The following is a 15,116-nucleotide window of genomic DNA, read 5'->3' on the forward strand; positions in this document are numbered from 1 at the left end:
AACATAGCACTGACATGGCTGCTCCTGATGTAGCAGCTGACACACACATATTATCAAATGATACATTTGAAAGAAAATGAACCTGTTGCTCCATAGCACTGAGGAGGGATTGTAGGAAGGTGGAGTATTATGTGGTGTGGGATTTAAGCCTCACCATGTAATACTATCATGATAACCAAAAGATGGTCCTTGGATTTACATTACTAAACCCTTAGCTCAGTCCTGGTAAAGTGGCAAAGAGCAGTCAGGTTTTACTAGAGTAACTCATGTTATAGCATCAACATGGACAATAAGTAATTGACAAGACTCAATAGAAATCAAACACCAATTTATGAAAATAAAATGTTTATTCAGACACAAAAATGTACTAGATAGCAGACATATAACTGGAGTTATTGATTTTAGAAGATAACATAAATCAGAGCAATTCAATACTGCAGAACTTTTGCATTGCGGTTACTAGAAAAAGTGGCAATGACATTTGGTCTAGTTGAGTAGAACCCACAGACAGTAAAGGTCATGCAAGTCCTTGGACCAGGCCAAAATAGTCAGTTCACTTTTACCTGGTTAGTGAAGTCTGGGTTTTAGAGTTGTCCTGGCTGTCCTTGGTGCTGAAAGGCAGCAGTGGGGAAGCTTCATTTTACCACTTACACAGTGCTGTGGGGAACAAGAGGCAAAAACATAACAACAAGGTAGCAGGTGTCTTCAGATGAAGGTCGGATGGAGTTCCCTCTATATGCATCGTTGAATGCAGGGGACAGTTGCCGGACTCGCGACAAACAACCTTTGCAGCTGCAAGCACAGCAAAGTGTTATTTCAAAGTTCGGTCACCCCAGGGAATACGGTCGCTGCCTGAAACTTTGTGAAAGGCAGGACTACAGTTCTCACTATTCACTAGACATCTTGATTTGGGCGATCCTTTGGAGGGCACGATGGGCAGAAATGTTTTAGAGCCAGAGCATTGTTTTACCTGCAATTGGCAGGGGGCTAGGCCAATAGTCCAGGGGACTCTGAGGGTGCTTCAGGCTCTCACAGCAGCACCTCTGTCTGGAGAAATAGAGCTTTAGCCTAGGGCAAGTCTTGATCACGCAGTTCCAGTAACATTGTCACAAGGACAGGGAATCCCTCTTTTACTTTGGTGTGTGCAAAGTATTGTTGTCACAGATACAAGTCTCTTCTTTGCCCTCTTTAATGGAATTTGATCCAGAGCTAAGGGTCTGGTATCAAGGGTGTCCCTCAAATCAGGGCCGGACTGGGAACCAAAACTGGCCCTGGCAAAGTGCTCGGCCGGCCCCCCTCGTGGGGAGGGCGCAAGCGCGCTCTTTGCCGGGGACGGTTTTCGGCCGATTTTGTTACAGGGCCGATTTTGCAGCTAAGTTGCAAAAATCACCCTGTAACAAAATCGGCCCCCAGTCCGGGCCTGCCTCAAATCCTAGATGTACTCCACTCCACTCCACTTAAGCTCTCTGGCACACCATCTCACATTCAGAAAGCAATTAAAAACCTGGCTTTGCCAGAATATGGCATAAACTGTTCTCAATTAGTGACCACTGCCAGTGCTGGGATGCCTAAGGGTAGCCATTCACTATATTAAGTTTACCTTATTTATAAAAATAATAATAAGGGGAGATAGAAGTCTGGGGTCAAGTAGCCAATGGGCTGCTAGTCCCTTCAGCTAGTCCACCACTGAGGTTACCACTTCAAAGGGTGTAGGTCACCTTTTCTACCCAGAACCCACTATTTCCACCATTTTTAAGAATGGCAGAAGTCTTCCTTAGCTGTAAAGATTAGGCATGCCACCCTAGAGATGTGGCTAGCCTTTTGGGGGTGTACACTTCATGCACACCAAATGTCCCACCTGCTCTGGTGCAAATGTGCCTGTAGCAGGGGGAGGGCTGTTGATCACACTGCCTACCCATAGGCCAGGCTCCCATCTTGGCAGCAGCAAGCCAGAGTATGCCAGTCAGAGCACTAAGAAGCTGGCGGAACCAGGTTGGCAACCTGTAAGGTATCACCCTGGGGGCACACCACATCGACCCCAAGACAATATTCATGTCAGGGATGAGAGGGCATGTTGTTTGATACCAAACATGACATATTTTGGTGGTACCATAATGCTATTGACAACCTCGGGCAACCCTGTTCCTGCCCATGTTATCATATGGACCTCCGAAAACACATAGTAGTTTCCATTGGGAACATCACTATAGGGACATATAAGCTTGCACTTACATGTTCAAAACTTTAATATATCATGCATCTTACCTCCTACTGTCAGGATCCCTTCCTTAGGGGTGACTGGCATATGTTAAATAGTACATTGATTTTGCTACACATAATGAGGGCAAAGTCTAGTTTGAACAATTTTTACTGCTTCTGCAGTCTGCAATGGTAGGTCTGCTGTCAGTAGATTACTTGGGTCACTCAGGGTGGCACCAACAGTGCCTCAAGCCGTAGTGAACCCTTTAACACCCATGCCCTGAGTACCACTTGTACCAAATACTTGGGGTTACCAATTCACACGTATCATTTTAAGGTAGAGTGCATTGGCACTGGGGCCTGTGTAGAAGGCTTCAGTGCACTGTCAGTTTGATAAACAGCATCTAGTAGCCCAAATGGAGACAGCAAATGGAGGGTGTATGCAAAATGGACTTTTCTTAGAGGGATGAACAGTTTAATCCTTCAGACATATGCCCTGACAACTGATAAAAGTCCATTAGTAGAGACTGAACAGTACAGGTGCTATATGTATTGACTCTAAGGATACAATTAGAGGCTGCATAGGCTCATTTAACAGCGCCTTTCACCTGCTTGTCTACAAGATCTGGCGAGGAAGCGTCTACCCCACAACACCACCTTGAGATGAAAGGCCTGACATTAGGTTATCCGTCTTAACCACTATTTGAAATTCCTCAGAGAATTTTGCAATAGGGTAATGTTTGGCCAAAAAACGAGGGTAAGACATCTTTTCAACATGTCTCCATTCATGCTCCAACATGCGTTATATAGCAGCATGCTTGTGTAACTACTCAGGCTCGGGACGCATATACTGTGAAAGAAAATGTTATTCACCTGCCACTAATTCACTAACAAGCAAACCAATATTGTCCCTTAAATACTGAAACAAATCAGAGAGCTCTGCTCCCTGTATAAATCTGCCTCTCCTCTGCTCCTCAGTATCAGCATCCACATAAGGATCTACCATCATCTCTTGAATTTGAATATAAGGCACATTAGGAGAAGTAGGTCCCTCCCTAGCCATAAAAGCGGCCTCTGCATCTTTCTCGTTCATGAGCTGTATAGATACCTGTTAGACCTGGCATCCTTGGTGTGGTTTACCCTTTCTTTTTGTGTTCAGACCTCCCATTTTTAGTGTTTTTGCTGACTCTGCTTTTGATGGCTTAGGAATCTGGACACTAACAATTCTAACCAGTGCTACAGTGCATGTGCTCTGTACTCAAATTAAAACAAGGTAACATTGGCTTATCCACAATTGCCATATTTAATTTACTTATTAGTCACTCGTAAAGGGTTCTACCTGTGCCCAGGGCCTGTAAATTAAATGCTACTAGTGGGCCTGGAGCACTGATTGTGCATCCCACTTAAGTAGCGCTTTAAACACGTATCAGGCCTGCCACTGCAGAGAATGTGTGTGCAGTTTCAAACTGCCATTTTGACCTGGCATTTAAAGCACAGACCAGGCCTTTTCCTTTTTATTACATATAGGTAACCTGGAAGGTTGGCCCTGGGCAACCCATGGGCAGGGTGCAGTTTATTTAAAAAGTAGGACATATACTTTTACGTTTTACATGTCCAGGTAATAAAATACTATTCAATTAGTCTTTTACTACTGCAAGCTCTATCTCTCCCATGGGATAACATTGGAATTGCCTAAACACATTTTATCCCAATTTCCAATTGGGATGAGATGAGATGGTACCCCAAAATTTGGTGTGTCTGGAATCACAATTTAAAACACAACCTATGGTGTAGTTGATTTTTAAATTGCAATTTCCAAAAATCCACTTTTAGAAAGTTGGCATTTTCTTACTATAACCATTTGTGGCCTTCTGCCAGTCTTTGAATACACATCTGGAGTGGGTGACAGCTGGCTTTGTGCATTCCCTCTGGACAGCCACTCATAAAGGGAGCTTAAATGTGACTCATAGGCCATCCACATCCTGATGGGAAATCCTGGGCGTGATCGAAGGGAGGACCTGACACTTACACCAAAAATGGCTGTGTCCTGTCCCCATACAAAGGGCTACATACACCCTTTAGTGAGTCTGGTTCCAGGCAGGAAAGGCCGGGTGAATTTCAAAGGCATCCCTTTGAAGTCTCTCTCACTTTAAAGGCCCAACTAAATACAAGTACCGGACCTCTGACTCCACAAATTCAGAACACTTCTGGAACTGAGGACAGTCTGCCAGGGAGAATTATTACTGTTCTGTTTAAAGGACTGTTATTTAGCTGAACTACTTTGATGTGTTGGCCTGCTGCCTATTGCCCTCTTGTCTGGGAGTCTGAAGGACTGGACGTACATCTCTATATCCCAGAACCTAAGTATCTCTAAGGGCTTATTGTCTTGCCTCCTGATTCTGCAGTCTCAGGAATACCAAAGACTTCTCTACAATTTACAAACCGCACCTGGACTTTGTTTACTGCAATTCTTATTCTGCCAAGTGGTGGCAACCCAATCCAGCGCTCTTTGTGGTGGGTATAAAGTGTTACAACTACCAGCACCCTTGCATCAATGCTGTTTAGTTGCACAGATCAGAACGAATGATTCTCCTGTTGCACCGCTGTTGCAGAAACCAAGACAGGTACATCACACTCTGAACCACTGAATTGCCTCCAGAACCTATGCTTTGGAACCAGCACAATGTCATCTCTGTGTGCTGGAGATCGATGCATTGCCCCTACAGCATGGAGAAACCAGGTGCATTGCACTCAGAACTGCTGCACTTCAGATCTGGTGCTTCACTCACAGAACTATAGTGCTGCTGCAGTTGCATGGATAAATCTGGTGCAACACCTCAACTGCGTGTGGAACACCGACGCATCACTCAGCTGAACTCTGCATCTCTGTCAACGCAACCAAGGACTAATGTACTTTTGTTTATCGGGCCCAGGTGGGTCCCTGTATCCAGTCTGTGCTGTAGCGTGGTCCACCTGAACTCTTGAATTCTTTAGGCGCTTACTGCTTCTAGGTGCTATTTTTGTATTTAGTCTTTAACCCCTTGGCCGCGGCGGTAATTTCGCCATGGCTCTGTGGGGGAGGGAGGAGGTTGCACGGAGCCGCCATGCTTGTGACGGAACCACTCCTTCACGAGCCACGGGCGGGCTGTGCTTACGACGGAGTGGTTCCGTCACGACTCCGCCCACTCACTAATTCGCCCGCCCAGGCAGGGAATCAGTGCCACGTGGGCGAAGTGGCCACAGCATGACGGAACAACTCTGTCATGAGCACACGCCACCAGTGGCTCTTGGAGGAGTGGTTCCGTCACAAGCACGGAAGGGGTTAAAACTCCATATCTCAACTTCTACTGATTGGATTTTTTAATGTATACATTTATGCATTATTTTTTTAACTGGTATGGAGCCTTTTTGTGGTGTTTTTACTGTGTAACTATTTGGTGTGCTGCACAAACGCTTAACACATTGCCTCCTAAACTTAAGCTGACAGCTCTGTGCTATGCTACCAGAGGGTGAGCACAGGTTAATTTAAAGTTTGTTTTGCCTTACTATGACAAGGATAGTGGTTCCTGCTTTAATAGGGTTCATACCTCTGCCAACGTGAAAACCAATTTCTAATAATGCCATGGAAAGGGAGCCAGCGGAAAGTCCTGGAGCATCAACATTAGCCTATCCATTGCCTAATAAAACTGACTTAAGGCTTAATGCACTCAGCCGATTTTGTTGGTTTGGACTAAATAGTCCCTGAAAAATTACCCCAATTTCATCTTGCAAGATAAGATAGGTTTAAACCCTTGTGTAGGCAGATGTCACACAGAGAAAACAAAAACATTTTTATCTGCAGTAGGGAGGGAGTGCCTGTTGTATCCTGCGTCTGCCCCGGACCCCAAGAAAATCCAGGACACAGGTAGGAGTCTTTGATTACTTAAATCTCTATCATTGACTGGGGCTCAAAGGCATCTCCTCGCTCTTCCCTGGTCTCTCTGACCAGAATTGGTGTCCGCTGGCTGGTCTCTCCCTTCCTTCTTGTACAGGGTCCTAATGCCCTCTAAATCTTGGTACAACATCTCCCCCCTTTTGTGTAAATAAAAAGAGAGAAGGAATGAAGAGAGAGACATAGGGAAAAAAGAAAAACACTGGCAGGACACCAGACAAAAGAAATAAACACTGTCATCATCACCCTCTACACTCTAATCATCCTTGTGTGCTTTGCTGCTGGTGGTGTTTGCTTACTGCCCCTATCACTATAGTTCCTCGATAAGTCTCTTTGGCTTTCTGCTCACTCTCTTTGGGCGTGACATTTCGGTTCCTTCATTTGGCATCTCTTCAACCTGGCCTCGTCTCTCACTGCTGTGTAATCTTCCTTCCATTCTGTCTACGACTTCTTATTTGACATGTTTTGTGTTGCTTTTAGGTGCTGCCACTCCTTCTTCCTCATCTGACATCCTAAGTCCCTTGAAGTGTGAGCTGTTTCTGGTGATCCGGTAGGGGCCTTCTACAGCCATTATCATGGGCCAGTGACATTTAATATAATTAGAGGTTCACTTGTGAAAGGGCGCTCTGACTTCCTTGCTTGCTAATTGATACACCAGCACTGAGTCTCCTTGCTTCAGCTTGGATGGCGTGGAATGTCGCTGTCTGTCTGAGTACTGTTTCTTTTTTCCCTTTGCCTCTTAATCTCTTGCAGTGATGCTGCTGTGTTTGGGTAGGCGCTTTTGCCTCCAGCTTGGGAAATCTCGACCTGTTTGTTCTTCCCAACACCAGTTCTGCTGGGCATCATCCCGTTGAACTATGCGGGGTATTTCGGTAGTCTCTTAATATTCTGCAAAGTGCCTGGCCCACTGAAATCTATGCCAGTTTGGCACTTTGGAGTGCTCTCTTGATGTTTCCCATGAATCTTTCCACCATGCTGTTTGTATGTGGCCACTGTGATGTATGCCCAGGTGTGCCACGAATCTGGTAAACTCCTCCCCTTAGAATGGTGGCCCATTGTCTTTCTTCATTATTTGTGGGGTGCTCCATGCTGCAAATATATCATCAAATATCGGCAACACTGCTGTGGCTGACGTTGAAGACACTTGTCAGACTTTGGGGAACTTGGAGTATTCATCAATTACTACTAGCAAGCAGTTGCCAGTTTCCAGTGGCCAATAGAAATCAGCTGCCAGTGTTGTCCACATTGCTCAGGGGTGGTTGGACATGTGTGGTTGTTCTAGCTTTGCTGTCCTTCCTGTTATTTGGCATAAGTGACAGTTTCTACCAGTCGAGCTGGCCCCGGGAACCATACTTTTTCCCGTACTATCTTTTTTGTTGCCACTATGACTCTGTGGGACCCGTGCGCTAGATGCACCATATGCCAATATAGTTTATTTGGTATTATTATCCGTGTTCCTTGAGGTAAAACTCCTTTTTCTAGTTCTGATAGCTCCTCTTCTATGTGTTTGAATTCTAGCATTTCCTCCATTCTTACTCCTTCTCCCATGGGGCTGCTGTTGTTTACATGTCTTCACCTTTGCTGCTGTGTGGTTGTTTTGACTGCTTGCAGTGTGGCATCATCTGTTCTCTCTCTCTCTCAAGCTCTACAATTGTTATTGGAGCGGGGGTGTTTTGTCATAACATGAAGTTTAGGTACTCCTCTGCCATGGACATGATCACTGGTGCCTGTGGTAAAGAATGCAGTGACATTTAGTCTGCTGGGTTGTGTTCCTTTCCAGGTTTATGCACTATCTTGAAATCATAGTCCATAAGTCATGTTCCCCATCTCTCAAAGCGTGGCGTAATTTCTGTGTTGGGGTTTCCGTATATTGTTACTAGTGACTGGTGGTCAGAAACAATGGCAAATGGTTTCCCATATAGGAATATGTGGTAGTGCTCACACGCCCATACTGCTGCTAAGCTTTCCTTCTCTGGTTGGAAGTATGCCCTTTCTATGTTCAATAGGCTCTTACTTGCATATGCAACAATTTGCCTAGGCGAATCTCATCCGGGCACGTGTTGCACTAGAATGGCTCTTAGCCCCAATGGGATGGCATCAACAGTGAACTCGAAGCATAGCGATGGGTTGCAGTAGGCGAGGTGATCCACTGCTGCGACTGTGTGTCTGATGGCTTCAAATGCCCTGTTTCATTCAACTGTGTGGAGAAATTTCTGGCCCTGCTTTGTTAGTTCCCAAAGTGGCGTGCTCACTATGGCAAAGTCATTTATGTATTGAGCACAGTCATTCAAGAAATGACCTCGCTTTCGCTACATCTGCTGTAGGTCTTACATTTTACAGCGTTTCCTCTTTGTTGTATTATGGCCTCATTCCTTTTTTTGAAAATATGTGTCCAAAGAACACTATTTCTCCCTTCCCCAGTTCACATTTGTCCTGTGGCTTGTTCCAGCAAGCTGCAGCCCTCTTTTAGGGCCTTGTTGTTCTCCTCATCTGAGCATCCAAATACCAGCATATCATTGCTGTAATTTAGGCTGTTCTTTATGGGCCGGATCACATTGATAGACTGTGCGTGTTCCTGGCTGAGAGAGATTGAATCCTTGGAAACAAGTCCCGGCTGATTGAGACGCCGCCCGCCGGCTTAATATTGCCTACCGCTATCAGACGTTCAACTCTGATAAAGCTACTTACCAAGCCTTTTGAAAACAATACAGTCAGCTTGTGAGTCTTTCCCCCCCGAGCTTGTACCGCGCGGCGGACAGCATATCGTCAAGAATTATACTTGGCCAACCACAAAAACCACTATTCCTTTGCGAATTACCGACACCACGGCATACTCCTTGCCACGTGCAGAACCATTGTTCCCAGTCCCCGTCCTGAAGAGAACCTCTAATAGCCCGGTTCGAAACGCGTCGACACCTCCACCCTGTGGTTACTCCAAAGGGTGCATCTAGGAAAAGAAATTGTCCACCATTTGGGATCCTAGGTGTGCAACCCAATACAAATATTGAACCACAGCTCCGTCAGGCAGGCAGGCGTCCCATTCCATCTGCTTCCGCCTGTCCCTTGGTTTCACATTTATAAGGACTGGCTTTGCCCTAGCTTTTCGCACGAACCTTTTCATTGTATATAACATGCAATTGATTTGTGAATATTGAATTATTTCACTGTTTTTGGTGTGTCAGTTTCATTTGTTCTTATTCGTTGTGCTTTATTCATTTTGTAAATATTGTATATTTGTATTTTTGTATATGTGTAGATATTGTACTCATGAATTCACTGTCGTGACAGTCTTTGGTTTGCCCTTGTGTTCTTGAAATTTTGAAAAACCAGATAAAAAGAAAATAAATTTGCTTTAGTACATAAGACTGTGGCTACGTAGTACATATTGACTGCGTTGCTGTTACTAATGATATGAATTTTCCCTATCCAGCCATCTTGTTCTGTTTACTTTGTTGTTGAGATCCGGGCTGGGTTGATGTAGGATCCAAAACCTTTTCTGTTTTACAGTTTGTTCCAGCAAGCTGCAGCCCTCTTTTAGGGCCTTGTTGTTCTCCTCATCTGAGCATCCAAATACCAGCATATCATTGCTGTAATTTAGGCTGTTCTTTATGGGCCGGATCACCTGTCTTACTGTTTCTCAAAATATATCTTCAGACGATGATATTCCGAAGCTGAGTCAATTGTAGCAAAATAGACACATGTGAGTGGAGAATGTCTCAATGTATTGTGATTGTGGATCAAGCTCCAGTTGATGGGACCCTTTGCATAGGACTAGCTTGAAAATCTACATGCTCCAGTGAGACAGCTGATCATGTTGTTTAAGTGAAGCCCTGGATTTCTTTCCCTCTCCATTGCTGTGTTTAGGATGTGCATGTCAATGCAACTTAAACGTTTGCTGTGTTCTTTTTAGGTACTGCAACTATCAGAGATACACATAGAGTTGGTCCACCTGTTTGCTCTATGACATCTTGTGCCAGTAGGCTTTTTTTCTCCTCTCCCACTTGTGGTTGCAGATGTATGGGAACTCTTTTGTGATGCTGAACCACTGGCTTGACTGCCTCGTTATGTGATTCTGACATGTGATATGTCACGCTAGAAGACTCATTACCCGTGCAGTGGCATTGTTTAGTAGACACAGTGCTTGGATGCCTCAGCGTAGGACATGTACATCTTTTATCGATCTTTCTTTGTATGTTAGTGTTTCTAAAAATTCCCCGTGTTCACAACTGGTTTCCTTGAGCCCTGTATGAAGACATCAACAGTGTACGATGATAATTGCGCTTTCTGTCTCATCTTTTCATATTCTGACATGCACATGATGTTACATGTGGAACTACTGTCTAGTATAAACATTGAGCTGTGATTGCCTACCTTAATGTTCACCATCACTGTTTTCTTTATCGTTGTTTTTCCACTAGTTGGATGTGCTTGGGTGTGCAAGCCTGTGTTGGTATGTCTGACATCAGATACCGCTGTTCTGCCGCCTCTTGTGAATTTGCTCCATCCGACTCAGCTGAGGGATTGCGGTTTTGTGTGTCCATGTGTCATGCGCATCTGCTTGTTGCTTTTCTTTGCATTACTGGTATACCTCGCTCAGTTTTGAATGGACCACTCATGCAGGCACTCGCAAATTATTTTTCCCTGTTGCATTTTCGCCACTTGTGAACAATGACTAGTCAGGTACCAGCATGTGGGAATTCAAGCCCACAACGATAGCATGTTCTTTCTTGTTTCTGTTTATGAGGCAGCAGTGTTTTGTCACATCTTCTGGCATTCCCAACCATGTGATTGGCCTGTTCTACCATCCGTGCACTCCAGTTTTCCATTTGTCTATCATTTGCTGATGCTCGGTCCTCTGCACAGGTGAGTGTCAGTATTTCCTCCAATGTGCTAATTTATTTTAGTATTTGGACAAGAAACTCCACTGACTGACAGATGATGCCTGCTCATTGTTAAATTTATCAAATTTGCAGTATGCGACCAGTTTGCGCAGTCTGGTTGCAAAATCGTTGAGGGACTCATCTGCCAGTTGGCATGTGGTGTTGAGTATGTGTCTCTTGAAGTCCACGTTTCTCTCAGGGTCAAATTTGACAGTGAGACACACCATCAGTCCTTTAAATGTTGGTATCTGTTCTGGAGGGAATGTTACCAGCAGGTCAACCACCTCATCATCCACGAAGTTTAAAAACAAGTCTATGTTTTGTTGGTCTGTGTATTCTTTGCAGGTGGCATGCATGTAGCATTCGAATTTTCTAACGCATCTCTCCCAGGGAATGTCTTTCGTCTGTGAGTCTGAAAGGCTAACACGTAGTGGTCTGAAGACTGCATTTGCAGTGGTGCTGTCATTTCCTTCCTCCATCATGATGGTTGTTGCGCAGACCTGCTCCTCTGTAAAAAGCTTGCGTTTTCTTTATTTGTTCAATATCCTGTTCATTTGGTCTTTATTTCTCTTTATTTGCTTGTATTTTGCACTTTCTGTGTGCTTTCTATTAACTTGCTTTCCTTTTGTCTGACTTTAAGATGGCTGCCAAAGTCTCGTGAGAGCAAGATTGCTTCATTCTTATGTTTGCCTGACTTCAAAATGGCTGCTGGTGCTTCTGTTCCTGCTTGCCTGACTTTAAAAGGGCCGCCAAATTCTCGCAAGATTTCAACTTGAAATCAACGCAGAGGCTCTGGCATTCTCTTTGTTCGGTGGGCGTCTTCGAGCACAGTCATGTACTCCGCTTGTTGGTGAGCGGTCAGGGGGGCCTCTTACTGCTTTTCGCACGTGATGCGACCAGGGTGGGCTTCCAATGTTGCAGTTATTCTTTCTGATATGCAGACCAGTGTGGGCTACTGGCTCCGTGATTCTGCCTGTGGCCGGAGTGAGCTCCCGACATCACCTTTGTTTTCCCCTTTTCTCGCAGGCGAACCACGGTGGGCTCCTAGCTCAAATTCATCCGTGGGGACATGGACACACACACATCTAGTGTCGTCAGATGTCATGTCCTGTCTCTGCCCCAGACCACAAGGAACACCAGGAGACGGGTAGGAGTATTTGATTACTTTATTCTCTTTTGCTGGCTCATGCGCGAAGGCACATCCTCGCTCTTCCCTGGTCTCCTAATACTGCCCCGTTCCCCTCCCTGACCGGAAGTGGTGTCCGGTGGCTGGTCCCTCCCATCATTCTTGTGCAGGGTCCTAGTGCCCTCTTCACCTCAGTTCGAAAGTGCCCCTTCTAACTTTCCAAACCTAGGAGTACTAAAGCAAGATCATGTTTGGAAAACATGATACACCAGTCCTATCAGTCCCTGCAGCAAGTTGTGGGCCACAAACCATAATGAAGACGGCTGTAGCAAGCCGTAATAATAAACATGGTTAAATGAACATTTAAAAATTAAAATGAAATTCAAAACTTTACTTACCTTTAGCGTGTTCCAGGACGCAAAAGAAAATCAACAGTACGTTATGTGTTGTTACCTACCCTTTCTACTGACTGCTTGGTAATGGCAGCCATGATTGGAGGAGTTTTTTCATTCTTCTAGAGAACAGGTTCGGCCAATGTAGGTGGAATCTCACATGTGAGGATGGTATTACGGAAGATGGACAAGGAGCACAGAATTTTCCCTGGTGCACTACCTCACTGTTCCTTCCTTTGTTCTATTTCTCAACCTGGTGCATCTCGAGCTAAGGTTGTTCCCTGATCAGTTATGCTAGATTGAATAAGGCTCATGGTGACCTACCAGTGAAATACACAGTCATTTCAGGCACCGAGCATGTTCCTACTCCTGGTGGTGTAGTGGGTAGGAAAGTAGTCTATGAGTTTCTCGCACATGACTATTGTGGACACACGAGCTTGGTTTCATCTGCAGGATAAGCTCTTCAGTAAACAGAGAGTGTTCCACAGAAGATATGGAGGTCAACAGCATCCTGGATTTCTAAACATGTAGCCACCAAAGTTTAATCCAATGGCAATTATTGCCTCTGGCACCTCTGCAAAGGTGCTGACTCCAATACTGCATGCTCCTCCAGCTGCAGAGAAGGGTGCATCCTTGATTGGGCTGTAACAATCACCCAGACAGAAAAAGCTCCATCTTTTCTGATATGATCAGGAACTCAGTTGCATTCTTAGCAGGCTGATATGATCATCAACACAGTGATAGCCCTAACCAGGCTGATACGACCACCAAGGCAATTGCAGCCCTAACTTAGCCATTGCAATCACATAGGCCTTTTCCGGAGATCTTCAGAACATCAGCTGGAGTAAAGGTGGTGTGCACTAGCCTGTTTGCATCTTTTTAATTGTGTGTCAATGTAAAAAATATAGATGTATAGAATATGGACTTTTACAAAAATATTAAATATTATTTTAACAAAATTAAATACATCTAATAAAAGTTTTAATAAAATGTAATAAATAGACAAAAAGTTAAACACACAAACCAAAAATGTATACATATATATTTACTTCAAAACACTTAATACACTATTATTTTTAATTTACATTAAACGTTTAAAATAATATTAAAAATAAAAATATACGTTAATGATTTAAACTATAAAAAACATAATCTATAATAAATTAAAATGTTAATATATTAAAAATATTTAAACTGAAATGTCAAAATACAATCAATGCGACAGTAGAGAAAATGGATAGCGGAGGGGTAAACATTACTATTCCTACTTAACTGAAGGCAACAGTAGGATAAGTGCCGGATAGAGGAGGGGTAAATAAAAAAAATTCCCATTCCGGTTACTGCAACAGTAGGAAAAGTATTGGATAGCGGAGGGGTAAAAATAACTACTCCCACTCCAGTGGGTGCAACAGTAGGGAAATTGTTAGATAGCAGAGGGGTAAAAATTACTATTCCAACTCCGGTGAGTGCAACAGTAGAGAAAGTGTTGGATAGCGGAGGGGTAAAATTAACTATCCACACTCCAGTGTGTGCAACAGTGGGAAAGTGCTTAATAGCGGAGGAGTAAAAATTATTATTCCCACTCCAGTGAATGCAACAGTAGGGAAATTGTTGGATAGCTGAGGGGTAAAAATACCATTCCAACTCCAGTGAGTGCAACAGTAGTGAAAGTGTTGGATAACGGAAGGGTACAAATGACTATTCACACTCAAACAGTTAATAAATAGAAATAGAAATATATATATATATATATTCACTGAAAAAACCATAGGTTATAGACCATATATAGTTAGGAATTAGCATTTAAAAAACCTTATTTTACTCACACAAAACCATTGAAATTCCATATATAGTTAGTTGCACTAACTATATATCGCGCACCTGCAATCCACTGCTGATCATGTCACATATTACATCATTCATGACATGGTCAGTGATATCACTGATGACATCACTGATGACATCTCAAATGACATCACTGATGACATCACTGATGACAACATCCAGTGACTGTATGTTTCTGTAAAGTTAAAATATATCTTACATATTGAAGAATGAGTGGATGTATAAGTGTCTGGATGAAGGATTTAGTAGGTGCGTGACTGACTGTATGAGTGAGTGATTAAATGTGTCTCACTGAATGCATGGGTTAGTGACTAAACTGTCTTAATTTGTGCATCATTATGTCTGTTGTTCTGTAAACTGCTGCATGTGTTGATCATTAGCTATACGAGAGGCTATATGTGTTATTAATTGCTTGCCCAAGTATTTCTATGGGAGATTGAGTTTGTGTGGGGGTGGCTGGAAGGTGTGTGACTCTATGCATAGATGTGTGAACAGTTTATTCACTAGGTGTATGAGTTCAAGAGTGCATGTGGAAACAGCTACATGGGCAGTTGACTGTGTGCATGAGTGTATTGATGAGTGAATGGATATCTCAATGCTACATGTCATAGTAAGTACATATGTAAAACACAGTACATGTGAGAGTTGGCATATATAAATAACTGTGCATGAGAGCCACCGAATGAGTGAGTGGTTGTATCGATCATTGTGAACTTGTATCAGGGATTGTATAAGAGAGTAAA

The sequence above is a fragment of the Lissotriton helveticus genome, chromosome 2_1, assembly GCF_964261635.1.
Source record: "Lissotriton helveticus chromosome 2_1, aLisHel1.1, whole genome shotgun sequence".
In the NCBI taxonomy this organism is placed as follows: domain Eukaryota; kingdom Metazoa; phylum Chordata; class Amphibia; order Caudata; family Salamandridae; genus Lissotriton; species Lissotriton helveticus.